Source organism: Bactrocera oleae, chromosome 2 (assembly GCF_042242935.1).
Source record: "Bactrocera oleae isolate idBacOlea1 chromosome 2, idBacOlea1, whole genome shotgun sequence".
Lineage (NCBI taxonomy): Eukaryota > Metazoa > Arthropoda > Insecta > Diptera > Tephritidae > Bactrocera > Bactrocera oleae.
In genome coordinates, this window is record NC_091536.1 from 93848482 (window position 1) to 93875477 (window position 26996).

Consider the following 26996-nt stretch of genomic DNA (forward strand, 5'->3'; position numbering starts at 1 on the left):
AATGGGCGGAAAATGTTAATAGAACCGATTAAATTAATCAATTGAATGTGTTGCAAACACCGGTGAATGGAGCAACGGCAGCAGAGGATACGCATAACATGGTCAACTAATAGCAACAACAAAAACAGCAATAGTAAGAATATCTAATAAGCTCAGCTCAGTTGACAATTCTACACATTTATAACAATTATGTGCTGTTATGCGCTGCTATGTTCTGTTATGTCACCAGCTTGTTGCTGCAAGTGAATTTGTGGCAAATTGTTTCACAGTTGTCGTTGTTGAGGCGAATTTCCAAGTTTTATGCAAATCAAAAGTTTAACCTAGTAGAGCATATGTTAATTTGTACTCATAGAAATATCACTCCTACACGCTCTCTTTCTCAAATCACACGCTCTGATGTGTTAGAAGGCAGTTATCGGCCAGCAACATGTGTGCCACATTAACTTCGGCACTTGTTGACATTTGTATGCGAAATTAGCAAATATTTGATTTGATTAGCTTCAAATACGCAAAGCTGCTTTTGAATTTGTGTCAAAATCAGTGAATAATTGTACAAACTGTGAGCGCCGTTAACTAACTTAAGTAACAAATGCAGACGAGTGCATAAATGACAATCGCAAATTTCTACATATGTATGTATGTGTGTGTGTGTATTTGGAAATTCCTTACAATTTCGTTGCTGAATGCCATAGAGTTCCTTTAATGAGAATTGAGGAATGTCTCCGATGCTTTTACAGTTAATTTCAAATAATTTAATTTACAAGTGAGATCGAGCGAGGAAGATATAGAGAGTGGGTTAACTAGTGGTCATATTGCATAATTTCCTAATTGATTTTAAAGCTTAATAGTACATAAGTCACTTGACTTAATGATAAAATTTGAATTCAAATTAAGTGGAAATTATTATTTAATAAGCGTTGCCGGATCACTCTAACTGGCTGTTAAATGGTCTTTAGAGATTTCACACGTTTCATGATATGTTCATTACGAGCACTACCATCTGATCAAACTTGACCCGGAAGGAAAACTATTTTTTCCCATATGTTAACACAAATCTTTGTTACCAAAACGGGCTCCTTTTGAGCCAGTGCAAACATGTCAACGCTTAACGTAATTTTCTACACACTTGTTATAAGCCACTCCCAGGATGGCCTTCAGTGCTTCAGGCAAGTTTCAAGTCAAAAATTCTTCGACAAACGCTCAAAAGCTTTTGGATTTTTAAAATATTTTAAATCATAAAAGTGCTTTAATAAGTCTCTAACTATTAATTGCACTGTACTCATAAGATACTGCTTTCATTAAAGGTGTGGTAATTAAGTCTTTCTGACAACTATTTTGTAGTGTAAATCGGCTTGAAAATATAACATTTCCTGAAGCTCAAGAACCCAACTCCATATGTATAAGGTTACTAAATCAATAAACCCATTATTATTGCATGAAGGTTTATTGCGCATAGTCAAAACGATCCTTTAAGTCAAATATGCACCGTTTTGTTCAACAACTTGTTCATATTTTGAATGTAATTAGAGTGGCATTATCTCATAGCCATTATTGGCAAAAACTGGCAAAGTCGATTTTCACCAGTAACATCATTCACCATAGACAGAAGCAGATAGTAATCACAAGTTCATACTAAGATGCCTCCCTTATTGGCCAAAGTTGACCGGTTCTTGGCGATCGCTTTCTTAAGATGGTCCATTTTTTGATAGAACATACCCGAATTAAAAGATTGGTTGTAGGCTAGTAGCTCATGGTAGAGTAGAGTCAATCCTGGCTTGTCCGTCGTCTGCCCGGCTAACCGTGATTCGAACATGACTTCTTTCGAGGTGGTTCCAGGCAAGAAGTCCTGTGAAAAAAATGTGTGAAAAGTACAGCCGAGAATCTGATGTAAACGCAGGTATGGTTCAGTTATTATAACGTGTTGCTCCGTTGTTAATGATAAAGTTGGATGAAATGTTTACAATTATGAATTCTTTCAACTTGAGATGCCTGTCTTTAAAATAAAGACGCACTAATTTACTGCATGGCGAATTTGTGCGAATAATGCTTGTTAACTCCCTCGATGGTATTAAATTGTACTGGAAACTTCTAAAAGCGATTAAACCGGACTATCGGCGCTAGTGAGAGTGATTATCACTATTCAATAATTAAATGGAACAAATTAAAGATAAATTTTAACAAGCAAACAAAAGTGATTTATTTTTTAGTATAATTCGCTTACAAACTTATAACACTTTTCTCAATTTTTTTTTATCATTTTCGTTTTAGATTTTGTTGTTTCATGCGCTGATAGTTTTCTAAAGCTTATATTTAACGGTAAGTAATTAATTTCTTGAACTAGCAACGTCATAACACCATAATTTGTTGATCAGTTTTATTGCACTTCATTTTTAATATGCATATACATTTTTTTATACTCCGAACAGGGTATATTAAGTTAAGCCACGAAGTTTGTAACGCTCAGAAGGAAACGTCCTATAAAATATATACATAAATGATCAGCATGATGAGCTGAGTTGATTCAGCCATCTCTGTCTGTCCGTCCGTCTTTCTAAATATACGCGAACTTGTCTCTCAGCTTTTGAGATAACGATCTTAAATTTGAGATATGACCGTTTTTCACCAAGAAGCTGCACATTTGTCGGAATGACCGATATCTGATCTTTATAGCATATAGCTGCAATACAAACTGAACAATCCGAATCAAGTTCGTGTATGTAAAACTTTTTCATTTGACGAGATATCTTCACGAAACTTCGAACGGATCATTACCTAAGATAATAATGAAATCTCCGAGAAATTTTTCGGATCGGATCACTATAGCATATTGCTGTCATACAAGCTGAACGATCGGAAATACGGCAACCCTTTCACGTTCAAACCCAAATGAACTTTCAACAATTTTAAAACCACAACGTAAAATAGAAAATTTATGCGCTTTAAAATATCATAAAAAGAATGCCAGAAAAGGTAGCCTGTTGCGCAGATGCGACAATAATATTTGCCAAAATAGAAGAAAAAATATAAATCTCACGAATTTAAGCGTATCTGTTGTTTACACAAAAGTGGCTATTTTAGCAGCCGATTTGCAGCATTCGCTCAAATCAGCAACGCAACGCTTCATCGACAACTTTATTGTTGCTCACCTTTTTTTATTGCCACAGGCATTTAGCAATGCGGCCGCTGCTGTTCTTATCGATTTTATTGTAGCATATTTTATTGTTGCATGTTTATTCCGCTTGCCTTTAATTTTCTGCGTTCGTTGAATCCAGAGCGCCTTTTCTGAGGAATTTCGCAGGAAAGCAAAGAAAATAGAAAAATTTGTATTTTTTTGTAATGCTGCAGCCATTAAATTATGCGTTTTAGTATAATATTATTGTTGTAATTTGAAGCTAACGATGTGTAAATTCGTGAAGAGATTTCGCATGCTGAAATAAGGCATGTGAACGAAAAAACGAATAAAGCAATTGTAGCAGTGCGTGAATATAGAAAAAATGAGGAAAGACAAGATACAAGTGTGGACGAGTTTAAATGCTAAAAGGTCGGAATGTATAGTATAGAAGTTTAAACGAGGACCTAAATATTTCCCAGTTGAAAAAATAATTTGTGAAATTTCATATTAGAACCATTTCTAGTTTTCTTAGCTACAAACAGAATTCTTACTTGTCACCGCTTCTGCTCAAAGTTATGTTAAATGAAGTTTAGCAGGTCGTCCAGATGTGAAAATCCTTTTGAAGCAGTTTCTTCGATTTAGTTTGTATACTGAGCGATTTCAAGGTAACTCAAGAATTTAACTAAACCGACTTACTGCCAATTGGGCTAGAGACAAAGTCTTAACTTGGAAGCACCTCCGTGCTACAAATTGCTATTTCGCTGTTCAAGTAAGAAGGGTGCCTATTGTAAACTATTTACATAACCTTTCCGATTAACGGATTATATCTACTTGCAAGTCAAAAACACTATTTTTAAGTATATTTTTAAAAACATTTTATTTAATAAACTGTGTCTGGCGGTGAGAAAGAGTTCTATGCTTAAAATTATCTTAAACCAAAAACAAATATATATATATATATTGCAATTATTTAATAAATAGTGTACAGATAATGTAATTGACATATATATACAAGAAGTCAAGTGAAAATATTCAAGTCAATCGGTTCAGCCATTTCAGAGAAACACCAATTCGCTTTTAAAGTTTTGGGAACTCCGACCATATACTTGCTGCATCAACTTAAAACTTTTATACAATATTCACAAATATCGGATTTACATTCTATTTTTGAAATAATTAAAAAATGTGTATGATTTCAGTAGATAAAAACAAGAAAATTTCGTTAATTTCGGCTCCACCGAAGCTATAATACCCTTTACATTCGCATTTTTTATAGCATAAAAGGTATAAAAAGTTCTTTATCATTATTTTGATCGGTCAGTTTATACGGCAGTCATATGCTTCAGTGGTCCAAACTGAAAAATATCTTCGAAGTTTGAAGCGAGGTATAAAAATAACTTTTAACTTTTCGAAATGAAAACACATCTAACCCAACATTCGAATATCCTGCTTCTCCTTTGTACACTTGTGCAACAATTATGTCCACTACAATGTTGTGGCGTTACCAAGAAGCCACGCCAATATGCAATTATCTACAATTAACCTGCGGGCAATAAAGCAGCGCGCAACACGCCTCAACGCCCACTGCGGTGCTTCTAAGTGCATGTTTTCAGTTTTGTCGCGAAGCGCATGACAAATCGTCAATGCAAACTACAACGAAAGCAACAACTTTTATGTCTTCTTTTGCACCTTCAACGCCTTCGAAAACAAACGAAAGCCATTTGTGACTCGGGGCGCCGCAAAGGCCACAGTAAATGGATGATCTAACCCTGTACTGCTGCTGCGTTACTTCAACGCGCAACGCAACCGTAAAAATAGATCGAAGCAACCGCATTGGCTTTGGTATTTTTTTCATGAGCCAATCTTGTACTAACCTGCCTCAAAGGCATTTGCCTTGCCGCAGCGTCTGTTGTTCCCACTTACTCCACTTGTGACTTCTTTGCCCGACTCTTTTTGCTCCAGCTGCGCCTTAATCAATGCACACAAATTGCAGCGACGACCTTGAGCCAACAATGTGCAAATATATCCGCTTCGTTTGTTGCCCGCCTGGGTACCGCAGCTCTCGCTGAGCACTTGTCAAGCAACTTCTTCAGCGCTTTCAGCCAATTTGCTTGTTTGTCTTCAGCGGCTCTGTACGTTCATCCGTCCGTCTTCTTGCCATTCGTGCGGCATCCTTCTTGTTTTCAATTTTGTTTGTCTCACCTTCTTTTCGTTCCTTTTTTCGTGGTCACTTGTGCATTTTTCTGCATCGACAGCCGCTTGATTGGCAACGTTGGGGCTTGTTTTGCTGTTGTCACTTCTTTTTTCAGCTCTGTCTCCGACTGCAACAATCTCGAGCTGTTGGCAACGGCGATTGGTGTCGGCGACCGCTGTGTGGCGACGTGCGTCGTTTGCCGCAAACCAATGAATTAGTTAATGTATTGCGCGCCACCGCCAGTCCACATTCTGTGATTATTTCTTCGATTGTGTTTTCAACATTTTATTATTTTATTTCTTTATGGTAATCCATAATTTATGTTTTGCTATCGCGGTGCTCATTTTAATGCAACTCGTATGAAGTTGAAGCATTTTTTTATTGATATTTAGATTATTTTGTTTCAAATTGTGTTGGCCTTCAGGTCCGCGATGTGCTAGGCGTGCTTGTAGCTCAGGAACGCTATTTTCAGCTTCAGAAGATACCTTTATTTTCTTTAGCTTCAATTATTCCATTTTTAGTAAGGAGTTTCAACCCAATGTGAATATACAAAAGCTAGCTTCTTTTGGTAACAAGTACCATTATAATTCAAACTGAAAAGTACCCAACGGCTTGGTGGTGAACCACAAGGTAGCAATAAATTCAAACAACAGAAGCGAGAGAAAATTTCAAAGGCAATGCTGTTGCTTCGATCTATTTTTACTGCTGCCGGAATTTGTATGGCTGCATTGCGCGTTGAAGTCAGGCATTGGTTCAGGGGTGAAGTCGCGAGTTTGATCAAAATTGACCCGGACTGACAAAAAACAACATTTACACGTATTTTAATACAAATGTTTAGGCATGCCAACACTTAATCCACTTTTTCGTACATTTGTTCTGCGCCTGGGTTAGGATCGCCTCCGTGCAGAAAAATACGAATACGAATACGGTTGTTGAGCTCACGTTTCGTGTTTGGCCAAAAAGTCATGCACAATAATGCTCGAATGTGACCATGCATTATCGCGGTGAAAAATCTCTAAATTTTTTGGTGGTTTACGCCGAATTCCTTTACGAATACGCATCAAAATGGCCAAAACGTTTAATCCTGTGGAACGAATCCATGTTGAACCACATCAGGGTAATCAAAGAAAACGATGAGCGTCACCTTGATTTTTGGCGAACTTAAACGTGAATAAACTTTATTGATCTTATGATGACCCTAAACAAAAGATTTGTAAAACATTAGTATAATTGTAGCTACCGATGACCGACTGACCTGTAGCTCCAGAAGAAGCGACAAAAACTAGGATCGCTTTGGATAAACGGATAGTAACATATATTGTATGTAGTTTTCTTATATTTAGAGTTCATACTTTGTTTAAAAACTACAAGGGTCTGGTCCAAATTTGTTAAACGACTGTCAAGGGAGCTATGCCAAAAGGGACTTGGCGTTTAATACTACAAAGGCATGGTTTCCCCTAACCCCGATCAAAGTCCAATTTTTACTAGGATTTTACCTAGATAACTATATTTCGAACACTGATTATGTCTCAAAACATATAAATTTCAAAATATAAGGTAGAAGTTTAGAGAAATTAAAAATCGTGGAGGTACTATTATGGATGTAGTTTCAGCATTTTGTATTAGGTTTCTCGTAGTATAAAATGGACTTCAACGGTTTCACCTTAGTCTTTGCTGAGACGAAAACCTTCATTGAAACCGAGTAGAACTCGAATTATATTTCACAAGTTCAAGTGTTTCCCAAATCCTAGCTTGAAATAACACACACTAATATAAGACCACCTGGAACTGCGTGCCACATGCAGAATCATTTAAAACAGGACACATCTAACCGCAAAATCCTCAAAATTTGTTGCCTTGAAAGTGATGAGCATATTTTCGAGCGTGCCCCACGCACATAAGCACACTATAACCTATTATTGTACTTATGTCCTTACATGAGGAGACAACTTTATATGTATTTGTGCCATAGTATAAGGAATACTAATTGTTGCAAGTAGCAAAACTGGCCACAAAATGCCAAAAGACCAAAAGTTGAGACATTTCCGGCTTACGAAGGGAGACTTCAACATGCTGCAGATGGGAACAAGAGAGACTGAGCTTACTAGAGTACATAAGTGTGTGTTGCAACAGAAGCAGAAGGTAGTTGAGCGCACTGAGGCGACTCTAGTGGAAATAAATAAGCTTAAACATACACATACACACAAATATTCATAAGTATATATACAATAAGCACACACATGCAAGCATAATCACCACTTCATCATGCAACATAACCTAGATGGACACTTGGCTGCTGAGCTGTAGCACAAACACAAGCAAACAAATACAAACACACACATACATATACTGCACAAATTAGGCACAACGGTATACATATGTATGTATTAGAGCAATTCTTGCACGCACGACTATGTCGACCAACGAGCCAACGTACAGCCGAAAAGTGGACATTGCCACAAATTGTTGCAACAGCAAATTGGTCGTTGAAGTTGTTGAGCTGTGTTGTTTGAAAAGCGAAAACAATTTTCATATCTGTGACAAAAATGCTTAAGTGCGGCTGTGGCAAGCGGCAGCAACAACAACAACGTTGCATTTGCGCTGCCAAAAGCAGCAAAAAACAACTAGCACAGAGTGTAAATCACTAATGTGACTAAGGCGTAAGGGCATGCACATATGTACGGTATTTGGCTGCAGCTTCTGTTGCAACAAACACAGCAATAACAAGCTTAACATCACCAAAAAAAAAGAAAAGACAACAACAACATGCATAAAATATATAAATATATAGTCTAACGCTTACGGCATTGCTTATGCCACCTAACCTCCACCGCGCTAAACCACACAAACCCCCGCCATACCATAATCATCTCAAATGCATTTGTGTGTGTGTGTGTGTGTGTTTGCATTATAAGCCTCAATGCATGCAACGCTTATTTATTTTGCCAACACAAATCACGTGCGCCCAAACGAGCAACATTGCAAATGCAACAATAACAAATAAACTAACGGCACCAACAATAACAACAACAACAACCATATATGTTTGAATGGCGTGTGCGTCAGCCACAAACGCTCGCCTAAGCTAGGCAGTCGGAAGCATAACCGCAGCACGTCACTTGCCTCATGCCACACATATTTACACATACACACGCATACCTCACAATCACATAACGGCACAAATATTATGTAAGTGCAACAAATACATAACTGTCTACACATATATGCGTGCATTTATGAAATAGTGTCGGGATTTGTGTTTGAACTTTTTTACCTCTCATTGCAATAACTCTACATGCATTGCTTTTGTTGTTTTTGCTAATATTATTGCACGCTCACACCACGAAAACAGCGAAAAAGGCAAATCGACGAAAACCAAAAAGCTGTCAGCTTTAACAAAGCAAGCAAAGCACAAAGTCCGCCCAGCAGGCAAAATTTCAGAAGCCGATGCCACCGTGCTACACTCACATGCAACACACACACACATCTGAACATATAACCTGGCTTTCGTTAATAAAAGCAAAAAATTGTCTAAATTTGGCATGATAATAATTTTGCCCTTTAATTTATTACAAGCTTTTATTAAATTTCCCAAAATATTCTGCATTTACTTGCAACATTCCATTATTATTAATGCTTTTTACTTTTCTTTCACATTTTTGGTTTTTTTTTTTGTTGAAATATTTCCTCTGCGCAAAAAGTTTTCGTTCACAAATGTAGTAATTGCTTGCAACAAATTGTTGCAACAACAACAACAGTTGCACATAACTTTATATTTGTTCTTATTTACATTTCTTACAAAGCGCACAACCAATTAAGTTGCTTGCATTTGTGACTGTATGTCTGTTGCATGCAACACAAGCTACATTTATGCATTTCTTTTCGACGCGCCTTTGAAATGAAAAAATCATATGTGCATGAAGTTAGTCTCAAGCAGGCACTCTGCATTATCAATTAATTTACAAGCATGCACAGTCTGTTTTAACGGAAACACGAAAGTACTTTTTCTAATTTTCAAAATATGAGTGTGGGTATAAAAGTAAGGCTAACTTCTAACGTATTCTTTTACATTTTTTTTTGTGTTGAAATATTTTCTTTGCGCAATAATTTCTAATCGACGTATTTACAGCTTTTTTGCACGAAATTAAAGCCTCAAACGGGTGGAAGCTGAACTGAAAGCTTTTTGTCTTGCCAAGATAAATCTATAATTTTAGGAATGTCATAATTTTTCAATAATACTTGTAATATATAATAATGACATGATGGAAGAAAAACTTCGAGCAAAACAGAATAATGAAAGTATTTTCTCCGGAAGCTTTTTCGAAAATTTATAAATTGGTAATGAAGAATAAGCAACTAGTCCAAAACGAATTATAAAAAAGTGTGGAGTATCCATTACAATTATTTATGAATTATTTCATATTAGCTGAAGACGGGAGCTTTTAATACTTACGACGCACAGAGATCGTAATTAAGTTTTATTCTACAAATACACCTTTGATCTGTAGAAGACACACTTACGCCTTGTAATATAAGGTGTCCTTGTTCCATAGAAGCCACCCTTCTTGTAAATTTAAAAAAACCGATTTTTTGTTTTGTATATATTTCAAATATAAGCATATGTTAAGGAATTTTTTCCGAAAATTTTAAGTTGATGCGGCAAATAGTTTCGGATATATGAGTGTACTGCGAAAAGTTTTAACTCGGTTATCGGCTCCCACCAATTTTAACACGATTTCTTTGCAACTGGAATTTTTACATGACTTCTTAGATACATACATATGTATACCTATTAGGTAATTATCGAACGAAAGCGATTTTTAATCATTTCGATTTTTAAAGCCACTCTTAAAAGTAAATTTTTTCATAAAAAACTATTTTTTTTCTGGGAAGCCGCCATTTTGTGAAAAATCAAAATTTTTACCAGACTTTCGATCGATGCTGTGTTCATCTGAAGCAATAAAAAACTTTTTTGGTTTTTAAATTTGAAATGATTTAAAGCAGAAAAATCCACCTCACCGACAGACACCGATTTTCGGAGGACCTCCAGAAGATCACCTACGGAATCAAGGCAATCCAAAATTTTTAAAAATTAAATGCTGGTTACTAAAACTCTTTTCATTTTGTAAATGCTCTTTGTTTTAATTATTCATTAAATAAAATGCCTTTTTTGGAAAAAGTTGACAAAAAAACTTTTCTGAAATGCAAAAGGATATAACCCCTTAAAAGATCACTGTCTTGCTTAGAATACGTTTTTGTTCTATACATATTACTGGGTCTGTAGTAGTTACCCGAAACTTCGATATTTAACTATGCAAAAAGTTTTAGATGTACCAGTTATGTACCAGTTAGAATTTTTATTCTTCTTAAGCAACACCAACTGCTTTCTAAGAGAAAGTTGATGAAGTACGAAACATCAATCATGTCGAATTTTTTATGCCTTATCAAAGATGTAACATGTGTTTGAGTATAAATATAAATATGAATATGAAAACGAATACCGGTATGAATACAAGTATGAATATGAAAACGAATACGAGTATGAAAACGGATATGAGTGCAAGTGTGAATACGAGTATGAGTGTGAATATGAGTACAAGTATGAATACGTATATGAATATGAGTGTGAATATGAGTACACATATGAATACGAGCATGATTATGAACACGAATATCACAACAAATGTAACTATAAGTATGAATATGAATATTACTTTGATTATGAATACAAATATACGTTCTTTTTTTTTTAATATAAAATTGAAATTGACTATGTAAGTCAATTAATATGAGTATGAGTATTTGTATAAATATGTATGAATAATAGCTACATTTTTCGTGAAATCATCGTAATAACTTATTCTTAAGCCTTTGCACACATACACTCAATTATTTGGAGCGTATTAATTGAGTTTTTACTGATTTCTTTTGAATTCAAGTTTTTTCTTCCAGTGCTTTAATAGTAACTTCAGTCAACATTTCAGCTCCCATCTGCAAACAAAACCCTAAATATGAATAATACAGCTACAGCTATGCTTCAACGGTTGTTGTGCTCCAAGCAAATAAAAAAACATCAACAACACTAAGAAAACTTTTCATTTAATTGTAGTGAAGCAATTACAATTGCAAGTTCGCTTCTAATTAAGCTGCCACTAAAACAAAACCATACAGTGTTGCATAGACGCACACACACATGTAAATGACAATGCAGAGTGGCATAGAGCGCCTAGAAATATGTTAATATTTGTAGAGAAAAAAATATGGTTGAGAAATGCAAAGCGCTTAAGCAGCGCAGACAAGTGAGAAGCCAAGCAGCTCAACAGCAGACAAAATATGTGAAATACGAAGCGAAACTAAAGTGCATAAGTATGTGTGAGTGTATATGTGCTAGTGGTGTTTATATGCAAGTTGTCGCCTTTGTTGTAGAAATTGCATAAAAATTACTTATGCGCACCATTAACTCGCCTAAGTACCACGAAGCACACGGGCTGGATTGACGTTGTCACACACATGCGCATAAATATTAAATAATAGTGAAGTGCACACACATACACAAAGACAGTGGCGCTCACTCACAGTTCAAATGTAAAATTGCTTGACAGCCAAGTAGTGGCGGTTATTTGTTGTTGTCATTCCTTTATGCATAGATGCAGCGTGTTGCATGTGTGTAGGAGTGCATGAGTGTGTTTAGTAAGTGTCTTGCTTCTATTCCCACACAATTCATATGCCAGTAGCAGCATAGTCCCCTGCAGCAACACAGCAGCTCAAGTTCGCTAAAGCTTTAACGCTTTGTTGTTGTTGCTGTAATTTTAATACTCTGGATGCGGGCTGTTAATTTTGACACGAAGTTTATGACAGCTAGGAGTAAACGTCGTAGATCCTATAAAATGTATATATATATAATATAAAAGTGATCAGCGTGTCGAGCTGCGTCGATTTAGACCCTTCTGTCTCTATATACGCGCACTAACCTCTCAGTTTTTGAGATATCGATATAAAATTTTGCAGACATCATTTTCTTCCCAAGAAACTGGTGTTTTGTTGAAACTGTCGATATCGGATTACTATAACATGTAGCTGCCATAAAAACTAAGCGATTATAATCAAGGCCCCGTTTAGAAAACCTTTTGATTTGACAAGATATCTTCATGAAATTTGACACGGAGTACTTTCCCAGGCAACGGTACAATATCCAAACAAACTGATCAAATCGGATCACTATAGCATATAGCTGCCATACAAACTGATCGATCCGAATCAAATTCTTGCATGCAAACTTTTTTGCTTGTGTGGGGAATTATAGCTATAGAGCAACAGAAGTTAACATTTTTTCTTGATTGTTTTTGCTTTTTGTTGTTGTGCAATGTCTCCTTCATCTTCAGCTGCTTCATTTTTGTGAAGTGCTAACTCTTTTCGGCTTTGCGCGTAGAACTATGCTTGTTACAAGCAACCGTTGTCTGTGTTTCCATGCATATATATATATGTGTGTATGTTTGCATGTATAATATTATATGTATGTGTTTATGCGTTAGTGACGTTTCGACTGCTGTTTGGTGTTAGTTAACGCTCGAGTGCCACTATGCGCCCTTAAGTGCTTATGCATATGCATTCAGTAGTTATGCTCGCCTCTTCACATGTGTCTATGTGTAAACGAGCGCGTGTGTGTGTGTGTGCCGACTTTGTAGCTGACATTGCGCTGCACTCTATCAGCAAGCGGTTTGTTGTTATTTTATAAGCTTAAGCTCTAATTCTTGCTTACAACAATGCCGTCAACTATTCATATATTTGTCTTCTAAGCTTTCTACAGTCAGAGGAAAGAGAGAAAACAAAAAGAAAAAGTAAATAAATGCATTAAAATCGGCAGTGGCAGACTCAAAAGTGTGTGTGTGTGTGTAAAGAGCATAAGTGCCGCAAGCGCAGTGAAATAACTAAGTAAGTAAATTGTTGAAAATTCTAATAAGAAATCTAAAATCCGATTTAGCACTATTGTTTCTTTCCACTGAAGAAAAGCGCATTCAGTTGTGTGCACAATGCGTAGAAATGATTTCTTATTAAATAAAAAGTAATATTTACTTACTTTATAAATATTTACCGTTCTTTGCATAGTTTCTTTATGCTCCGAATTCTACTTGTTGGGCACTTGTAAGCCGAGGAAATTGAATTATAAATTTTCTCAGTTTTATTTTCATTAAAAACAACAGGACTTGTATCTGTTTGTGCAATAACAGTTTGCAATAATTTTGTGAAATATTTGCTTTTACGTTACAGTTATTACAGCAAAACTTCAAATGTAAATATTGTGTAAATGGATTTATGGGTTATTAAATTTTACCTGCAGCATTTGCAGCAGGAAGCAAATTTTATTTAAAGCCTTTTTCGTGCAACAAATGCAAATAGAAAGAAACTTGCAACAATTTCTGAAATATTAAGCCGAGTGAAGAGTAAACAAGTTTATGTTGGTAAACTATAAAAAAACTTTTTGATATAAAATATACTTTAATAAAACAAAATTTCATAAACATGTAAATTATTGAACATACAGTGGGCCATTTCCATAAGAAGTATACTAAAAAAAAATTTTTTAATTTTTGCTGAGTTGATTTACCTATGCCCGCCTGTCTGTCCATCTGTCCGTTCGTCAGTCTGTATATATGATATGAAAGTTTGCGCACGTCCTTTTCTGCCCAAGAAGCTGTTCTATGAAAAACTTGTTCATTTGACAAGATGATAATTCATAAAATTTTTATACAACATTTTTCGAATGTCATACTTTTATAAACAAATAGTTTCAGGAAATAAATTTTAACTATGCCGTAACAAAAATATCACAAAAACACGCGGTTTTTGTGCGAATTGACCTTACCCCGTCTTAAGTTATGCTTGTACGTATGGACGGATGAACAAACTTCCGGAAATCAATTCATCATCAAACTCACCAATTTGATAAATACAGCTCTATATATATTTCGATTAAATTTAATTTTTACAAACTACCGTGAAGCGAACAATACTATATAAAACTCTATGCAACATGTTGCATCAAAATGAATTGCATTTAAGCTAACTTATAACAAGAGCAGTTATATATTTATCATTGACGGAATAGCAACACAAATAAATAAATATGTACTATATTATATACTATATTTATCCAAATTTATGTCTGTACAATTTCCGCAAACTCTTAATTCAACACAAATAAAAATAGCCGTACTTCTTAACAAGACACCTACACACTCAGCACGAACTAGTCGAAGGAGTGAACTTACCTGCAGCTAGTTAAATCCTGTTACGAACACTTCTTTCAATATCGATATTTACAAACTATAGAACAACAATAAAATTTCCGTTAGTTTTATTAAAATATTACTTTAAGTGACATGAAACTATTAAAACAAACTGGAAATTAAACATATAAGTTACTTGTCCAATTCCACATAACAAACCAGCGAGAGAGTACACCAGCAAATATATACATACATATTGAATAGATGAGAGCATAGAAATATCAATTCAAAATAAATGGTTATTTGTAAAATATTTACTATGGTTTTGTCTACGACTAGTCATGAGGGTGTGTGTGTGTATGTGTGTGCTGGCATGTGTCTGTGCTTAAAGGTGATTTTGCTGTATTTGCCAGCACTTAGAAAACAATAAAATCGACTACCCAATAGTGCAATTAGTACAACTCGTAAATATCGAATTGCTACACTTTCGACAGCAACAACAACAGCAGCAGTAAGGATGAAAAAACATTATTTTTCCACAGTGCTTCAGCTCGACTCTGCTCTGGTACAAAAGTGTATTTGGTAGTTGCAAATTTTCCATACAACAACTGACCACCAGCAAAGGAATGAAGAGTGAATGAATGCACGGAGACGAACGGACGGGATTTCGTAAAACACTAGATACAAGCAAATGTCGAAAAGGTGAAAATTTGTCTATTTGTGTGTGTATGCAAATGCATAACTCCCATGGCGTTTCGGTAAAAATAGCAGAGCAAATGAAAATAAGTACAACAACAATAGCGAATCACTTTGATCGAATGCAGGTGTGCTGTTTATTGAAATGAATATTAAGTTTTTTCTCAGCAATTCAAGAGGGATGATTGGAAACGCAATTGTGGCAATCAATTTGAGAACAGTTAATATTAGATAATTAACATTGTACTTGCCAAGCGCCGGGGGAGAAATAATTGTAAGCAATTGCACATTATGCAATAAACTTTTAATTACTTGTTTATTCGCATGCTGCACTGACAGTATATAATTCAGCTGTTTTGCTATAAATAGGGTTGCCAAGTAACCAGTAATTATTCAAAATCTTTAGTAACAAGATAAAAACGTTAAATTTGGCTGCAACGAGGCTATAATACCCTCCACAAGTGCATTTCTTGTAGCATAAAAAGGTATTAAAAGATTTTTAACTTGATTTTCAACGGTCAGTCTGTATGGCAGGTACATCGTATAGCCTATAATGATTCGAAAAATATGTTCGGAGCTTGTATAAAAATAAATATAAAAAATAAAAAAACAAACTACCAAATATCTTGTCAAACAAAAAAGTTTTCCATACAACTTGACTTTGATCGATCAGTTTGTATGGCAACTAGTAGTCTGATATCGGTGGTTCCGACATATTAGCAGTGTCTGCGGGAATAAAAGGCGTGTGCAAAATTTCAGATCGAGATCTCAAAAACTGAGTGACTAGTTCGCATATATATAGACAGATGGACATATATATACCTAATAGGGTCTCTGACGTTTTCTTCAGAATGACGCTCAGAGTGGTAAAATCATCAGCAGAGTTGCTATTCATAAGTGAAAAGAATGGCAAATCGAACAAGAATTTGTATTAGCCCCGTACAATATCCTGAATTCACTGAATATCACTATACGCTCTTATATTAAACAAAATCAATAATTCGTTGTTGTTTTCACATTTGATAAAAGTTCAGTTTCGAAATTCAACTTTCGGAGATGCGCTATAAAATTGAACTTCTTCAGATACATAAGTTTAAAAAAAAAATTTTAAGTACAAATACCTGCTTCGATTACATAAAGAGTTTGGGCGACTAAAAATAAACATATTCTTATATTGACTATTGAAGTAAGTGAGATTTGACCGTGTATGTAGAAAGAAGAATACAAGCCTGTTATTTTAAGGCTGAAAATTTATTTTTTTAATTAAAAAACTACCAAAAAATTTAAGTCATGATAACTTTCGAGATACCCATTTAAACTCTTAGTGATTTATATGTGTATTCTTTACATACTTTTGAAATTAAGAATCTTCAAAATATGTAGCCGTATAATAAAGCGAAACTTGGAAATTTAGTTCCAAAATTTCGGGGTTAGACTTTCCGTTATTAAACTTATACTGGATCTATGCTGATAATTAGCGATTTGCATGTTTATACGTTAATTACAATAGTCCCGATAATTCGGGATTCGACTTTCGGAATCCCGTTTGTAAACTTATTTTTGAAACCCAGACCATATATTCATATTGTAGCATCTGTACAAAAATTTAAATGATCTTTTGACAACTGTTAAATTTACATTTGATACAAAATTTTAAGTTTCAAAATTAATTATAATCCCGAAAAAGCGATTCTAACAAAAATAGGCTATATTACGTATATAAGTAATAATTTTTTAAATCAAGAAGTGTGCGTTATCCATCAGAATTAGCAGAAAAACTGTTTCATATTTCGTAATACTAATCACTGTTCTTTAGTTAAGTTCGGAAAGGTGAAAAAGTTAATTATTATACAATACAATTGGAAAGGCTGAACGTGGCTTAGGTTTGGTAGAAAATAACAGTAAATAATATAAACAAAAATTATGCATTCGATTCAAAAACTACTATCTTTTCCATCAAAAAATGTCGAAAATTTATTTTTCAACTCAAACAACTTAATACGAGTGAATATTAAATTTTATTAAATGTGTATAATTCATAATTAAACTTCACTTTTTAATTTTTTTTTTGGAAATTTTAAATATTTTTAATCTTTACAATATTAATCAAACCACTAGACATTAATACCGATACAAAATCTCCACAAAAGAACTAACTGTAATAAAAAATACATAGTGCGGGTAGTATATGTATATTAAAGGAACATAAGGTACTCGTATGTACGTAGGTGTGTGTAATTTCCAAAAATAATTTAAGCAACTACAGCAATGCAGGTCGTAAAATTTTTACTCCTTACATAATACATATATGTATGTACGTCGGTGTGCATGTGTAACTGTGTGTGTGACCACATGTATCTCTTACAATATGCGTTCGTACAAATTGATAACCTGGGGAGTTGCACGAATTATGGTAATTACAAAATAATATTTTGTCAGGTCGATCTGTGGCAGCACACAAAACCAATACAAACACACACGACCAAACGCAAATATCTTTGTAATATAAATGCTTCAATGAGCCAAAAGAAGCACAGATAAAAGCATAATCGGAGTTACCTGGGCGAGAGAGCGTACAGTGGTATGCATGCAAGGCTCGTGAGCACTTGCATAACATTGCGTCTGTATGTGTGTAAGTGTATGGGTGTATGTGTTCGTGGGCGGCATGTAGCAATTTATTTCGATGACATGCCAATACGCAAACGAATATGCCACACATAAATGTAGTAAAGGCATCATTGCCCAGGCCACCGGCAGCCGGTAAATAAACGACGAGCTAACGAGCGATCGAGTGGGAGGAGAGATAAATGAAAAGTTGCACCAGTGGAGGTATCGTTGTACGTGTACTGCATTACGCAATGAATGTGTACTTTTGAGAAGACAAACAAAGAGCTTTAAGGATTAAACACACCGCATATAAAATTACTGGAAATGCAGTCATGTACATACTACATGCTCGTATATATTCATGTATGCACATGTGTATATAATATATACATGTGTGACACTATATATGGCATTTTGGATATTTTTTATAATCCCGAAAAAATGTAACTTCAGTACCGAAATTTCTGGACTGGATTTTCAAAATTTCATATTCGCGTGTTTATTACCATTATGATCCACTTTTATAAAAAAAATTTCAAAACTAACATCAAACATTGTGACCATAAATATAGCAAAACTGTATTTTTCACATTTTCGGGTTAAACTTTCGTGTTCCCATTGCTCGTTCCGAGATTTCGGCATTCATTGTAATATAAATAAATATAAAATGTTCTCGACTAGTCCCGACAAAATTCGGGATCCCGAAATTTTTTCTACATTTTTAAGTACATGAAATGGTACAGCATTCCACAACTTGCAGCATATAAACAAAAGTTGCCTATTTGACTAATGTTATGTTCAGGTAGTGCTGAAACACTAAAATTTCCTAGTTTTTTACAATCCCGGAATATTGATTCTATTAATAAGAGCCGATATTGCCTACAAAATTATATATATATACTATGTATATAAAAACTTTTATCATTAACAAGTCCCGAAACTTTTCGGGATACCGAATTTTTTTAAATCCCGAAATTTGCAAAATTTATTGACTTGTTCAGGATTAGATGCTAAACATAACTTAGCTTTTTTTAGTACTTTGGTAGTGTTAATGCAATATTAGATATGCAACCAGCTTAGGTATGGACTACAATCCCGGAATCTTCGAAACTCACAAAACTGACATGGTAGTTGCATATGGTATCATTTATGCATATGTATTAAACATTCGGTCCTGCCATCTCCACTTCCAACGAGGCATTCAAGCATTCCGTATTAATTTCATGCATCTACACGTGCAAACAGCATTGACACACATGGTACATAGCAATTGCATGCCACTGCGGTATCTACAGTATTTTTTATTTCAGTTTCAATGAATTGCATACACCTTCATACACACATAAATATGTAAGTATGTAGATGTATGCAAATATTTATCGTGTGCGTGTCCTTGCATGCAGCAGTCTGGATGTCCGTCTTCTGTCGGACTTACGAAAAACACATAGCCACTCACTTACACACACAAACGGACACAGACACACGATATTCGAAATTGTTCCTGTGGGCATATTAAGATGCTGGCGAAAATATTTTCCTCTTTATGCTTGCGTAAAGAACACACACACACACGCACGCATATCTGAAATTCGCTGCATTCGTATGCAGTAGCAGATGTAGCTTAGTGTGTGTGTATTTGTGCCTAAACTACCTGTGCGCCGCCTTTGCTTTGGTCATTCGTTTATTTTGCTGGTCCTTTTGGTGCGCATTAAGTCCGAGCAGTTGTAACTGTTACCGCATTTGTGCCAACTAACAAAAGATTGTGCTACTGCATGGTAGCCGGAGATTGCAGCAATGTGTGTGCGAGTGTGTGCACTGTGAGCAGCAGCAGCAGTAGCACTTTGCATGCCTTAACTTATGCTCTTGAAACCGTTCTGGTGTTGCTGGTGCGTAACGGTATCACACATACGCCATGTGGCACATTTCCAATTTGTTAAACGGCCTGAGTGGTTTTATTGTCATTTTACTAATGAAAGTGTGTCGTCAATGTGGTTGTTGTTGCACTTTTGGCACATTTTTAGACAGGAAGCTGTTGGTGAGCATCAGCTGAGACATGGGGTTTTACATCGCCCAAAAGTGGTTGTACAATTTCCCTAAGTGACACCTTTTATTTATATATTTTATTTCAGCATCATGTTGGAGAGAGTGCAATAAATTTGCTCACCTCCATTATCTTATCGATATTTTCGAAAATTCGCCTTTCAAAGCGGGGTGCATTTATAACATCAAAACTACTGAATGGACTCCACGAAACCAAAACTGTTCATTATTGGCTGTTACTGTTTCAGGTCTATAAACACTATTAACATTTTCAGCCGGATAGCTTGCGCCTTCATCGAAGAAAAGCTGTGAAATATGGCATATTTTATTTTGATTTAAAAGGGTATGTGATAAAAACCCGTTACATTTTAGACGTCACGACCAGAGACTCTCATAGCAAGATGAAATTTGGGATTGGCACCGAATATAAACTTCTGGCCTTCGTCAAACGATTTTGCATGTATACGCTTCCAAAATGTTCATTATCACCGAACTCGGATTCAAATTAAGACTACTAGCGGTGGTATACAAGGGCCATTGCAGACCTAAGTGTACGCAAATTGAAATTTGGTCTGCAAAAAAATCACTGGATATGCTTTGTGGATGTTCTGCACTTGCTCCTTGAACACGCAGAGATTTCAATAAGAATGAAACCTGCCTCCTTTATCCTGGTGCGTTGTTAAGCATCCTCAATCAGCAGTGACTAATTAGGTGATATGAGCGAGGAGAAGTAAAGGAAAACATTAATTTGGTGCTGAAATTTAAAGTTAAATACTTTGGGGTTTTACACACGAATTTAATACTAAAAGAATTGGAGGTTTAGCAACGAAGAATAATGTATTTAAAGGGTGCTGGTAAATTTATAATCGGTTATAAAGAACGTATTCCTTGCAACAACAATGAACCTATTCGAATTTCGTAGGATTTCGCTTTAGGGGTTTACGATTACAAAGGTTCATGAAAAGTCAATTTGAGACCAAAACCACTAACTAAACAGCGACGGTATAAAATCTCGAAGACTTAAAGCGCTTGCGATCCAATAACTCTTTCCAGCTACACTAAAAAATAATAATCAAATCAACAACTGTAAATGCGAGTGTAAGAAAACGGAATGCCGCAATCAACGCCGTTACCTTTACCACTAGACAATGGTCGAATTATTCGCCTGTGCTTTGCAAGAAAACTCAATTAATTTTCAAGGCATAAAACTCAAGAGCCCGTTAGAAAATGGCCGACGGATATAAGTAAGATGGAAGCAGGAAATCGTTTTCTGTTTTTTTTTAAGATGTTTTAGTTTTCACATTTCAACGAGTACTTTGCTCATAAAATCAATTGGCACAACGCCTTTGGCAAAACGCAATAACTTAATTGAAATTGAATAACTGGCGGCAAACGGCGAGTGGCGCTTTAAAAAAAAAGAAATTAAGGGAGAAGGGAAGTAAGAAGTAAATAGTAACAAATGAGGAATGTGAATTGTTAAAGTGCCAATGTCAAATGAGAGCAAAGGAAAAGCGGGAGAAACAATTGAAAATGTTTCTAGCGAAATTCCAACTTCCTCTGGGCGGACACAACGGTACTGGGAAACAATTTGTAGTAGAAGAAATACCAAAAACGAGAACTGATTGAATTGTAAACAAACTGCGCAAATTAATGCTGTTTAAAGAACCGCAGGTGTTGATGTAGTGGAGAAATATTAAATATAAATATATATTTTATGTATTACTTTCTGACTCTATTGTAAGGAAAGCTTCATAAAAGCTTAATCTGTTTGTCATGCTTTCTGTAAGCTTTCGAAAAATCGCGCATTTCAATGACAGTAGTACAAATCAAACTGATGAAAACAAATTTTCATCTCAAACCGCTGCAGCTTTAATTAAATATAAAATATAATAGATGCTACGTTGTGCAGTAATGCTTCTTCTGATACTAGATGAGAGATCAATATTTTAAAATTGTTTTATAATGAGCTTCTTTTAATGCTGGAAATGTATGTTAAATAGATCACAAACAAGTATCAAAACAAGCAATGCTGTTGAGTGGTGATTTTGAAAGCTTTATCATTGCAGCTAAACATTATTCTATAAACCCAAACGATCTTCGCTTGTTCGAGAAGCAAAATAACCAACATTTTACTGGGATGTGTCTAAAATAAAAGAAAAAAATTATTTTAAAAAGTCCATAAGCTGTTTGGCGACAACTGGGAAACTTGTATAGCCATTATGAAGTGTCTTCTCAAATACTTTTTTTATTAACTGCAATTTCAACTCTGCACTATGTCTCTCCATTAATAACAGAAAAATAATTAAATTCCCAATAATATTCAAGCGCGTGCAGAACACGCAATAAATCCGTTATAGATTTACGCTTTGCCGGCTAACACCCACAAACTTTGTGAAATGCCAATAATTCTTTGAAAATGATGTTCTAAAACCGCCTAAAAACTTCCAGCGCGCACCAGCTGCGCTCAAATACTGTTCCATAAACTGCAGGTAAGGCACGCAGTGGACGCACTCAACAACAAATAGTAGGCGTCCACAGTCACTCTATAGCAAGCCAGTGCACCGTTATATTTGTCGCTGTAGCACTCGATTTTGAATTATGCAACTGCAGTGTCGCCAACAGAGCTGGCAGCGTTTTCGCAGGCACCACAGCGGCGTGCACCCAGCGGCCGCCTGCGGCCAGCAATCGCAGCAGTTTTCCGCCTACTTGCACACAAACACACACATGTAGTTTCGTTCAGCTGCGCTGTGCAGCACGAGAATATTAGAAACTTTCAGAAGAGCACGCACACATACACACGCACGTGCGCGTGTGCTCGTATAAAGTTCGTGTTTTAGTGCTTTGCGCAAAATTTTGCCGCCGCTCATAAGTGCAGTTGCTTTGATTGTTGTTCCGCTTGTTGTTTTACGCCGCTTTAATTTTACGGTCGTAATTTTGTTGTTGTTTGCTGCAAGCGCATACTTTTGAGTGTTTCCAGCGTAGAACGCTCAGCCATAAATTCAATTCAATTTTCTCGAGTAGCGCCACTTCCGTTGGCTGCGCCAGCGGCTGCCGCGCCTAGAACTATGCACTTGACGGTACGAATTTTCGAGTATTTTTCAAGTGCTCACTTAGTAGGTGACTTGCTTCTCGGAGCATTTAAGTCGCATAAATTTCAAAAACATTTTACCGAAAGCTAATAATTTTATTCAATTTTTTCGTTTCTTTACAGATATTATAGTTTTTCGAAGCGATTTCAAGGTGCAAGGTGAAGCAATACAAAAAAAAAGCAGGTGAGTTTGGTTGGATTAATAAAAAGGAAACTCAGAATTTTGAGCCATTAATATAAGTGTAAATTATTTCATTACCCAATTAAGAATTACATACGATTATTGAACGAAAAAATCATATATGCTAAGAGCAATTAGCATACTTTTTGGCGCTTTTAGGCAACATATGACTTAACTTATTGCTGTTTATAACAATTAGGTGCAATATAATTTATCGAGAAGAATTGAGTTTCGAACAGTCCGCGAGGTTAATCTATTGGGATTATCTAAGTGTGACTCCTGTTTATTTTATTACTTGCATCAAAATATGTAGTTATTGAAGGAATTTCAAGTTGGATTAAGTCAAAAAGAGAAATAGCTGTAAGCTTCGGTCCCATGACAAAAATTGCTGAAAGAAAATAACAGGCTAAGACCCTTTGACCATTGAACTGAATTTTAACCAGATCCAAAGCGACTGCAGGGCTCACTACTTACATTTACCAAGAACCTAAGAAGTAAACCGGATCTCATTTGGATACGGTTCATTTAAGAAGAGCTTAGACTTTTTATTACTATTTTTGGAGTTATGCGATAAAATCTTACCAAATGATTCTTTAACCATTTTTTAACCGCTTCTTAGAAATTTCCAAATAAGAAATATTTAAGCTGGAGACAATATTTCCGAAAATAATATTAATAAACACCACAAAATTGCCAGTATCTTCCCGAATATAAATCCAGATCCGCTTCGGTTTCATAGACCCGACATTCTCTCCGCTTATACACGTATCGTTAGAAACGACTAATAGAAAACTTATCTTAGCTTTGAACCTTCGCCATGGTCTTAAATCTATTACGAAAGAGATTATGGTAGACGTTCTAGAGATAACGTCATCACTTTATGTCCATTTGACAGACAGATATTTTCTAAACCGTGGTCTTAGGTGATTCAAAATAATCATTTACGTCCTTTTCAATTTTTTTTATGCAATTTCGGCTGCAACTCATTCCAAATAGAAATGTTCGATATTGCTTGTTTTCATTGCGACTAGTTGGCCGTATTTTTATTTACCTTTATACTTATATTAATATATTTATTTTTAAACTATTGCTTGCTATTTTTCCGGGCAACAAAACTGCAAAACTTTATCCCAAGCATCATTTTCGCTAAAAATTTATTTCCACTTGAGCAATGCCAACACCAACAACATAAAAGGCGAACAGCCAAGAGAGCGGCCTGTTAAGATTCAAGAGTCAGCATGAAACGCAGCATACTTGAAGGCGCAACACACGCAGTTACACACATTTACTCATAGATGCATGCAAGTGGCAAGGCAAACAATAAAGAACCCGTAAACAAGTGTGCTGTATTGAGAGGGTGTGGTAGGCGGAGGGGTGTTCAATAGTGGCAGTGGCTGCAGCTTTTCTTTGTGTGTATGTATAGAGTGACAAGACGCGAGAAATCTAAACGCAAGCACGAGGGAGAGATACGTAATCCCACACTTAAAAAGGAAGCCTTCAAGTTCTGCGAGAAACTATTTTAATGGCAACACTACATTTCGGCGACTCGAAGACGCCAGGCCCATTGTCATGCAGCAAATGGCATTTGACATTTTCGGTGGCGAGAAAAGTAAGGTCGCACTGTCGCAGCGCACACCAAGAGATCGCCTGCTTTGCTAATACTAATCTGCTAACTAGCTCTAGTGCACTAGCCCACTTGCTGGTGTATAAGATGTGTGTGGCGCGGTTGACTGCTTGCCGCTTTACACTTAAGTGTCATTTGTGCCGCTGGCGGTGGAGATGCTGCTGCAACCAAGCACTCACAATGTCAAGCTTTGGTATTGCTTTATGCGTTTATGTGTGCGTGTGTGTGTGATAATGTGGTTATGTGCGTGTTGATTTGCCTATAAAAACAAGTTTCGAAAACAACTCTTCAAGTATTGAAATTGCGGCAAGAGCGCATTTTGCGAATTTCCGCTTCAAGTGCGCTAAGGCGGAAAGTAGCGGCAAAACGTTGCATGTCGCCTAAAGCACATAGTGCTGGAATTAGATTTTTACGCACACATACACATGCACATACATATGTATATGAGGTTCGCTGTTGACACTTTCCACAATTTGAATGTTTAAATAAGTTTGAGTTGTGAGAATTCGCAAATTAAACTTGAAGTCGTTCTCCAAAATCAACGAAAATTGATAACGGTATACACAAGTTTGTATTTGTGAAACTTAGATTTAAATTTTTGCGTACACAAAATTCGGTTATTCGAAAACCTAAAAAATTCGAATTTGGTACAGAAAATCGTAGTAATGAGGAGCAAACCAAAAACAAACCCAATCTGCCGTGAACAAGTCTTCTCACCTTATTTTTCACTTTTTGTATATATGTATTAGGGTGGAGCGAAAAAAAATAAAATTTGTTTTTGCTTAGCCTGAGGGTAAGATCTGTAAAAAAGAAAAATTTTGGACAAAAAAAAATTTTTTTAACATCTAGAATAAATTTTCGAGTTAAAATTTTTATTTCGTAAAAAAAATGTTTGATAAGTGTAATAGAAGCTGTGGTGCTCTTTCTAGCCAATTAAAAGTTATATACTTAAAAAAATTATTGGAGTTTTAAAAATGTCTTAAACGACAATTTCCTTAAGCTTTAAAATAAATTTTGAGTCAAAAATCGTAACATCCGATCATTTCTATATAAATATAAAGAGTTTAAACCAAAAATTATTTTTTCTTGTCCAAAAAAACTTTTAACTCGAAATTGACGTTAAAACTGAGGCATACCTATACATGTTAAACAAAATTTTTTTACCCTCAGGCTAAGCAAAAAAAAAAATTATTTTCGCCTAATGGCTACTTTCTGACATACATTAATGAAATTTCTGATATAAAACTTTTTAACTTTCGATCGACATACATGTGAGCTGTCTTCATGGCATTCAAATAGCGCTTTTCTGTAATATTGTTTGTTTATAGTGGTTTCCTACTATCCAGCTGACTTTTAAATAGTTTTTTTAAGTCAATATGTGCGACGTTTTAAAGATATTAGCCAGCAGCTAAGTATGAATGAAATCGGTCTAAACTCCAATCCGTAATACAAACGTTATGTGGCTCTAGTCACTATTTATAGGGCGGGGTCACACTCACTTTTAAAAAAAGATCATTTATATATAAATAACTCCATATCTATCTCAATTCACCGTTAGGCGAACAAAACGATCATACTCTTTAGCAACATGATGCGAGAAATTTCATATATTTCGTATTACAAATGTTCAGTTTATTGTATTAGAACAAGACATTTGATTCCACTTATTATCTAAGAACAGCATTTAAAAATTATTCGTAAACATTTTCAGGTTAAATAAATAAGAAAATATAAAAACCTTTTTAGCCTTAAATACCTATTTATCAAGAGCTCCAAATTTTTGCAAACAATTATGCAAATATTAATTTCTGTGTGTGCATAAGTAAATGTGCTACAATGTAAACAAATTTCATTTGCAACTAAATTTGCTTTGCTACTTCTTAGCCAACAACAACAACAAATAGCAACTTACCTTGAATACAAATAACTCGGCATTGCAAGAGCATACGTATGAAGGTAGCTATGTATACATATATCTAAATATGTATATATGTATATATGAATGTGTGCACGTATGTCTGTATGCTTATGACCAAAATAAAATTAATGCACAATTTAACTACTTTTCCAAGAGAATTTGCAGCGCATCCACTTTACCAGGTGTCTGCGATAAACGCATGAAACAGTACTTTAGCATGAACGCGGTAGGAAATAGAGCTAGTCCAAATTGTAGATATATATTTTTAGATTTGAGTAAATAAAAAAATGGAATTTAGATGCAACTGTG